This window comes from Leptinotarsa decemlineata, unplaced genomic scaffold (genome assembly GCF_025532065.1).
Source record: "Leptinotarsa decemlineata unplaced genomic scaffold, Ldec_3_MD MMD2_tig00001365_RagTag_RagTag, whole genome shotgun sequence".
Classification (NCBI taxonomy): Eukaryota; Metazoa; Arthropoda; class Insecta; order Coleoptera; family Chrysomelidae; genus Leptinotarsa; species Leptinotarsa decemlineata.
Window position 1 is genome coordinate 271,193 of NW_027412561.1, and position 8,722 is coordinate 279,914.

The 8,722-nt window shown below is 34.9% G+C and overlaps 1 pseudogene; it reads left to right on the plus strand.

Annotated features, from left to right (window-relative positions):
* Positions 1-821: 821 nt before the first annotated feature.
* LOC141482483 (uncharacterized) lies at positions 822-2,158 on the plus strand (annotated as a pseudogene).
* The last annotated feature ends 6,564 nt before the right edge of the window (positions 2,159-8,722 follow it).

The following is an 8,722-nucleotide window of genomic DNA, read 5'->3' on the forward strand; positions in this document are numbered from 1 at the left end:
TGGCACGAGTTCGGTAACCACCACAAATCCTCAAAAGAGATTAAGTTTTAGACTGCAAATATCCACACCAAAATGACCAATCAGTCTTCCACTATACAATCCTGACTTGTAGAAATAATCCCCGTGAAGGATGGCACAAATACAACCATATATATCCTACAATCAGTCTGATGGTACAATTGAACTCCGAACCATCATCGAAGGTCAACCCTAAAACAACCCTTGACAATTTGAGTAACCGATCAATCCCTCACCCGTGAACAACTGTAGAACTAGTTCGGTGTAGGTCGTCGGAACGACACTACGAAAGTTCGGCGGATGTCAACCAACAGCTGTCTCTTAACCTTGTTTACAAAAATATTGACTCCAACCTATTTCCAACTATTTACCAATCCTTATTCATGCGATGGAATAGAAACATATAAGGTAAGTCGCCACATCTTTCCCATTCAGTACGAATATTTGAGCATTCATATTATGTAGAATATTTACCGGAAATATCAAACAGTATTCAGAAACCCAGAGATCTAACTAATATTGTTTTTCAGGCGATATGGCTCTAATATGTAAGTAAACCTTCTGGAAGTGATGAATAACAATCTATGCAAGAAATATCATTGGAAAAGTATAGAGAATAAGGCAGACAACGGCTGAAAAATGATAAGTGAAGTAAACTGAGAAACAAACAATAACATCTTTTTCATCCTAGCGAGAAATTTCGGATCTCCAACGTCGATTGGCAATAGGAGAATGCGTAAGTACTGGTCAAAGCAGTTAGTCAGGGAGCATACATATATTCTTGTACATTTCAGATATAGTTTTCTATGGAACGGAAGATTCCCATTACTATGATATTAAATGAATAAAATCAACTTGTAACTGAATTACATTGTTAACATCCTCTGAATAAAGATCTTAAAAGGCAAGGTAGTGTTTTGAAAGGTCACACAGGAGCAGTTTTGATCTAGTGCTGAATTGAAACGTAACACAATACAGTTATTGGCCATGGTGACATACATTTCGATGAATTGAAATATTTTTGCTTGTTCCTTTCTAGATGCCGAAAGTACAAGAAGGAAGAAATATCAACTCAGCTTTAGCAGCCATAAAAAATGGTATCTCTCAAAGACAAGCCTCTAAATTATTTGGTGTGCCTCGTCAAACGCTGCAATTCAGAAAAAGTGAAAAGTTCCATAGTGAAACTAACTTGGGACCAAATCCCATTATCACACATGAAGAGGAAACTATTTCAGAAAACTGGATCGTAAATAGTTACAAGAAAGGTTTCCCAGTCAGAAAATTTGATATTCAAGTATCTATGAAAGAATTCTTGGATGCAAATCCTCGGGATAATCCATTTTGTGATAATTATTTACCTGGCGACGGATGGTACAGGGCTTTTCTCAAACGACATCCAGCTCTAACTCACCGCACCCCAGAGGCTGTAACAGCAGCTAGTTCTGTTATTTCAAAGTCAGATATACGACATTGGTTCACTTTGGTGGAGGAATATCTCAAGGGAAAGGGTTATTTTGGTTTGAGAGATCCAACCAGAGTGTTCAATGGGGACGAGACATGTTTTTCCTTTGTCCTAAAAATACCAAGGATATTGCTCCTAGAGGTGCAAGAAATGTTTATGAGGTAGACTCTGCCCAAGCAAAAATGAACATAACCGTCATATTCACTTTCTCTGCTGCTGGTCAGGTGACAGAACCTATGCTAATATTTCCGTATAAGAGGCTACCAGCTTCCATCATAAATTCGGTACCAAGTTCTTGGGGAGTCATAGTGACAATGGTTGAATGAAGGTGGAATTGTTTAACGAATATATCTATGTTTGAATAATAGTGGAACTAAATTTCCGGTCATTCTTTTCGTGGATGGACATTGACTCATCAAACTTTGAAGTTGAGTCAGGTATGCTACCAGAATTATGCAACCTGCTGATGTGGCAGCTTTCAAACCACTCAAAACGAGATGGAAAAAAGCTGTATTGGAGTTCAGAAGGAAACATCCTCAACAAATACTAACCAAGGAAAAATTTGCTCCAGTATTAAAAATCGTAATTGATCAGTGTGCCAATACAATACAAGAACACATGGGTTTCGAGCCAGTGGTTTATTCCCATGGAATGATTACAAGAAATGCCTCGGTTTGAACAAAAATAAAATTGAAATAATCCATGATAAAGAGGAACCACAAGGAACCAAAGATGCTTTCATTTCATATAACCACTTCAAAAATATAGTAGGAGATGAAAGAACTAAAATTTTAGAACGAATCGACAGAGTCAATAATAATGATGATGAGGTAATTATATTGTACAAACTGTACAAAGAATTCAAAAAAAATTAAACAACCTTGGTTGCAAATGCTGAGACTGATGATGCTTCATATATCACAAGTGAAATACCTGCAGAGACGAAGATCAGAGAAGATATAGATATAAGAAATCTCGAAATGATTTTTGCAAATGATATTTCACCATCTGTGAATACCGAGGATCATGTACCTACCGTGACATATGAGGTCATAGACTCGTTAGAGGAAAAAAATCATACTAGCACGAATCTTGATGCAAGAAATGAGTTTGGAGATGGTATGAATGAAGAAATGATAAAAATATCAGAAGAAACAATTAGTGCCACAAATGAAATAAATTGTGAATTTGATAATTAGTCAATGAAAAATACCATGAAACTAGATGGGCCGAATAAGAATCCGACGCTGTCGTCATTTCAAGAACATTACAAGAGAATCATGGCGAAAGAGGGATCAATCCAGTGAATTCCATCCAGTCTTCACGATCATGTGATATGGGCCTACACCCCGGTAAGAAAGGGTAAGAAAAAAAGTGAAAGATTTTCATTTGTTCTAACGAGCACTCAATGGAAAAACATTCAAACGGAAAAACTGGAAGCTAAGAAAAAGGGAGAAAAAGAAAAGGAAAATAAAAAAAAGAAAGATGTTTGAAAAAAGCTGAAAACGAAAAGAAGTTGGAAAAGAAGGCAATCAAGAGGAAAAAATCAAATGAGCCAAATACAGCAAAAGGTAAACATGATGACAAGAAGAAAATGTTATTTGCAACTGGCAGAAATCCAAACTGAAATTTCTTCAGATGATTCATTGGAGCAGGAAAGTGCTACTCCCCAACCTTCCTCAAGCAACAGCCGAGTACCTACCATAATAGGTGCATTATTAGACTGACACCATCAACTGATACATCCTGTTCACAAATTTATTATTGTAAAACCTGCTCAGCCAAACCAAATATTTCTTGAAATCATCAATATAAATATATCAGTTAAATAAATTGAAGTCCTGGTAGGATTTGAAAACTTGAAGTTTCATTTCATTTGGGTATGCCAATCACTGTAAGTCTTATGGCCAATAACAGTAATGAAACCGGCCAATGACTGTGAATTTTGCTTTCTTGGAAAATATATAAAATTCTGGGTTAAAATGGAAGTAGGGCACTATTTGGTTCACTCTTCTCCTACTTTTATCTCCTACAATCATTCTGAAGAATATATCAGAATGATTGTTTGTATCCTTCATAATGTCCATATCTATTCTATTGAAACAGATAAACTACGAGACAGGTCTTAAGTGGCCAATGACTGTACGCTTTACCCTGGGTAACGGAAAAACAGATTTCAACACATTGAGTGGAAAGAAAGAAACATGGCTGCTAACTTGAAAAAAAAAACATGTTTTTTTTTGTCACAAGGTGTGACAAAATATATCATTTGAGAAAAAACATGACATGGGGCTCTACGTTACAAGGTGTGATCCCTCAATGAGTAAAGGGTGTCTCAAAATACGTCATTTGACAAAGAAACAAAGTGTCAATGTGTACAAGGTACATTCATTACACACGAAAAATATCGCAGAACGGTATATCTGAAGTATATCAGAAATATAACAGGTTGAAGCGATCATTTCTGTCGCGGAAACTCACATAAAATCTCACAAAAATATAATACGTTGAAACGGTCATTTTCGAAACTTCAACCGCTACAAAAACGAAATTCCCTTATACCTTGAGAAAAATGGAATTACATGTGATATTTGAAGTGTAATTGATAGAAAGAGTCTTTATGATACAGAGTGAAGGATTCATGCCGAATTCATTTGTGTCGATTTTTCTGGTAGGATAAAATATAATCCATTGTTTAATCAAATCGATTATATTTTTCCGTCAACACTATAAAACTATAGTGTTGACCATTGATTGATAAACTTATTATTTGTAATGAAATCGTATTTCATCATTCGATACCTTGGAAGAATGAAATATCGAGTTGTACGTCTCTTGATAGTTTATCGATAGGTTACCGTTCAATTTTCGTCTGAAAATTGAACGGTAACGATAAAATTTACGTCAAATTACTATACAAATTCAATAGTCAAAATTTCGAAATGATTTTCTTCAAATCGTTATTTGAAGTGTACTATCATATTGTTATTTATGATGTTTTGCTGAGCAAAGTTGGCTTTGATCATCGATTTAACATGAGGAAAAACAATGACCACTTGTCATTTGTCTTTATGATCTCTCGACGCGTGTTTGAAACTAGCATAAAAAATTCAGCAAAAATATAGCGTGTTGAAACAATCATCTTTTCAATCTAATATATAAAAATGGATGTTTGTTGGTTGGTTGGTTGGTTGGATGGTTGGTAAGTGATAAACTTCTTCATCGCTCAACCGATCATGATGAAACTTGACATGTATAAGTAATTTTCCATAAAGATGGTTTTTAGGCTATCAATTTTTCTGTAACTCGCCACTAGATGGCGCTGTAGAACAATATTTTGAAAGCACTGTTCTATAACCCTGCGCACGCCTAAGTTCGTTGATTCTGATTCTGTCAAAATATTGAAACATCAGCAATACAGCAACATAGTACTAATTAGTACTACAACTACCAAATTCAACGCAGGCTAACCGGGGGCAACAACTAGTAAAATATAAGCGCATATATACAGAGTGACTTAGTGTTTCAAAATACGCCTTAAAACAAATGATGCATGACAGAAAGTCATGAAACTGTTTATAATAGGATCCAGAATCGAAATTTCTTTGATCGAAGGAAAAATAGAATTCCATACGACATTTATTTGAAGTGTAATTGGCAGAAAAAGTCTTCATGATATAATAACATAAATGTCAAATTCATTTGGGTCGATTTCAATATGTGAAGTAGGTATATCACAACGGTACAAATGTTACAGAACACTTCGTGTCATGCAGGTACGTTTTATGATACAGATTCAGATTGAGAAAATTTTTGTTGATCATATACAGCGTGATTCACGGTCGATGGTAGGTTAGACGTTTCTGGAAAACGCAAAGCATGATTTTTCTGAAAATTTCACCTCTCACATTTCCTTACACAGGTGAGTATCGATAAACAGTCTATCGATCTGAAATATTTTCAGCATTGCGGCGTTGCCACTTCCATCAAAAAGTCCTAGAAACTTAATTTTTTTAAATGGAACACCCCGTATATTAATACATTTTTGGAATCGCTCTTGTTAATAATGTCCTATACCTATCTCTATCTGTTTTCGAGATAAAAAATAAATTGTGCTGAATATGGTCCAAAACATAGCCTTAATTGCACATGCAATTGAACATAGCCTTAATTGCATAGCCTTAATTGCAAAGTACATCAGTACTCTCAATTCATGAAAGGTTGATATTCTGATGATAGTTTGGAGGAACAAACTCGAAATATTCAAAAAACACCAAGAAATCGACTCCATATTACACAGGGCTTGCTAAAATTACTATTATTTCCATTGTGCATTGTGCATAGTCAAAAGTTCATTTTTTCAAATGAAACCCCCTGTATATTACTCGGTGAATTGAAAGATGGTGAAAAATGCTTCAAGATGATATATCATATCCCTATACCTAAATCGTCAAGTTTTCTCAATAAAGTCGTAGAATTTGGATTCAGGTAGCAGTGGAATTATCAAGCTTATAGCAGTTTGGTTACTTTCATAAGTAATTTACATAATTTATATAAGTAAATTACTTATGAAACACAGTTATCGACTGTGTTTCGAATCATCTTCCAAAATGAATGGAAATATCGATTATTCAAACGAAGTTTTCATGAAATTATTTATTATAGACATGAACAAAGTCAGAACGTGTGAAAAATTCAACCAAATGTATCCTGAACTAACAACAATGCACGAGAGAAAGTTTGTAAGGTTACAAAATAATTTCCTTAACTATGGCTCAAAGTTTCCAGGGAACAATTGTACCAAAAATCAGTCATTTCTAGGTAAAAAATGAGATTTCGTGGGCTGAAAAATGTGAAAGTACAGACAATAACGGAATAGGATGATTCAAAATAACAAAATTGTAAACAAAATATCACATTTTCACAATAAATGCTGAAAATGTTGTCCATTACATTCTAAACACTTTAAAATGTTTTCTGTACGCGACTTGTGGTTATATGTGAGCCAGGGTCGTAAGTAGATATAGTATCAGTCAAATATTGTCAATCTCATCGCATTGACATTTGAAAGATAATTAAAACCTTTACTTTTGCATTCCCAGTTATTTATTCTCAGACGTGTAATCGATGAAAACGTTTTCACGATTCAGATTGAATGGAAAAAAACATTATATCAAATGGCCTTTTCCTTAAGAGTACATGAACAAGGCCGATACGAGTGCAAAATCTCATGTATTTTCTTATGGAGCTAAACTTTTTGCAATTTTTGGTTCAAACAGGAGTGGGATGAGAGCATCAACGACGCAGGATGAAATGAGTATCCTAGCGATTCAAACATGGAACTCGGCCCCCTTAGTACTCCGCCTCACCTATCGGCCATCTTAGTACTCCTCCCCTCGGCCCCCTTGAGACTCCCTCTTGTCACGTGATCCAAATTAAAAAAAGTTTATGGTTATGAGAATAGAACTTGGTTCTTCCGCGTGGTAGACATTGTCCTTAGCGTCTACACCAACGTAAGAAAGTAACTGCGAATGATGGGTATCCATAGCGTAAGTTTTGTCGGGACCGGAATTGACTCATTTCATATACTTGATCGCATTTTTTTTGATTTCCGTAATTGTCATTATCAAGTTGAAGATAGAAAATATACTTAGATTTGGGAAAGAAATAAAATTTGATATAATATTTATATTATATCAAGACTTTTGTCTGCCCTGCGTCCTCATTCATTTTTATGAATAGAAGAAAAATCAGAATAAGAAACTAAGGATGGAAGGGAAGGAATACTTGGGGTGTACAAAACCAAAAGGAAAAAAATGGAACAAAATCAAATTAGACCACCAGATCCATGAAACCTACTTGTACTTCTTCGGTTAGGTTAGGTTAGGTTAGGTGGACTGAGCTTAACTGGGACCAAAGAAAAACTTTTTAATTAGTCACGTTACCACGGTTGTTTCAAGACGCAAAACAACGGTCGGTAGCTCCCGCAGAAGTGAAACTTCAAATTATACGGTGACTTTCAGTAATAATAAATATCCAGTCTGCAGAAAGATGTTTCTGAATACCCTTGGGTTAGGACACTTCACGGTGCAGAGCTGGGCAAAAAGTAGTATCCATGCTATGCATAAGTACAAGGAAGAAAAGAATAATTTGAGTCACGTGAAAAACTACTCCCATCAAATAGATATTGATTTCTTAAAGAATGTTTTAAACCAGTTATCCAAATTGCCTTCACATTACAACAGGGCCAACTCCTCAAAACATTATTTGGAGCCTGTTTTTAAATCATCAAGCCAGCTTCATCAATTATATTGTGAAAAGTGTAAAAATGCAGATAAAAACACTTTTCAATCAAAACATTTTACTGTCAATTCAATAATAGCAATTTGGCAATATATCAACCGAAAAAAGACCAGTGCGATATTTGTGTCAGTCATACTGTTGGGAATATTAGTGACGATCAGCACTCAATTCACATTATTGCCACAATTTTACAGTGTACGATATTACATAGTATACATATTATACATAGTATATGTTATTGGAATATGATTGCGAGTTGGTAGCTTCTCCGTTTACCTTGTGCATTATTGATTATTTAGACAGACACTGCACTTGTTTATTATATATTCAGACGGTTACACCTATCAAAACCGAAACAAAGTCATGGCCAATGCATTGCCTAATTATTCCATTGAAAACAAGATTCCTGTAACTCAAAAATTTCTTGAGCTGCGTTGAGCGGAAGTTCAAAAACAGAGACATTCACATGCCAAGTGACTATATCTCAGCGAGCAGAGAAGCAAGCTCCCATACGTGAAATTGGGATATGACTTTTTTAAAGACTATTCAAAAACTTCTATTTTGAAGTATACAAATATTCGTCCAGGTAGGAAAGCCAATGATCCTACAGTCACGGATATTCGTGCTTAACATTATAACTTAGATGGAACAATTCAATACAAATTGCTATTTGATGATGAAAGCCTAAGAAGGCCTAAGAAAATATCCGGATGACTGTGATACCGGATGACTGTCACAGTTTTCATGATACTCTACCATATAAAGAAGACTAATTATTCAAATGTGGAGCACTGATTATTTAAAAAAAATATTTGTTTAATTAGGCCTAATTTAAAATAGAAACTTTTGGTTTGTATCTTTTGGTATGTATTTTATTTAAATCCTCCTATCTTCAATAAAAGCTATGTCAACACCTCCTATCTTTTATTAACTTGTAAA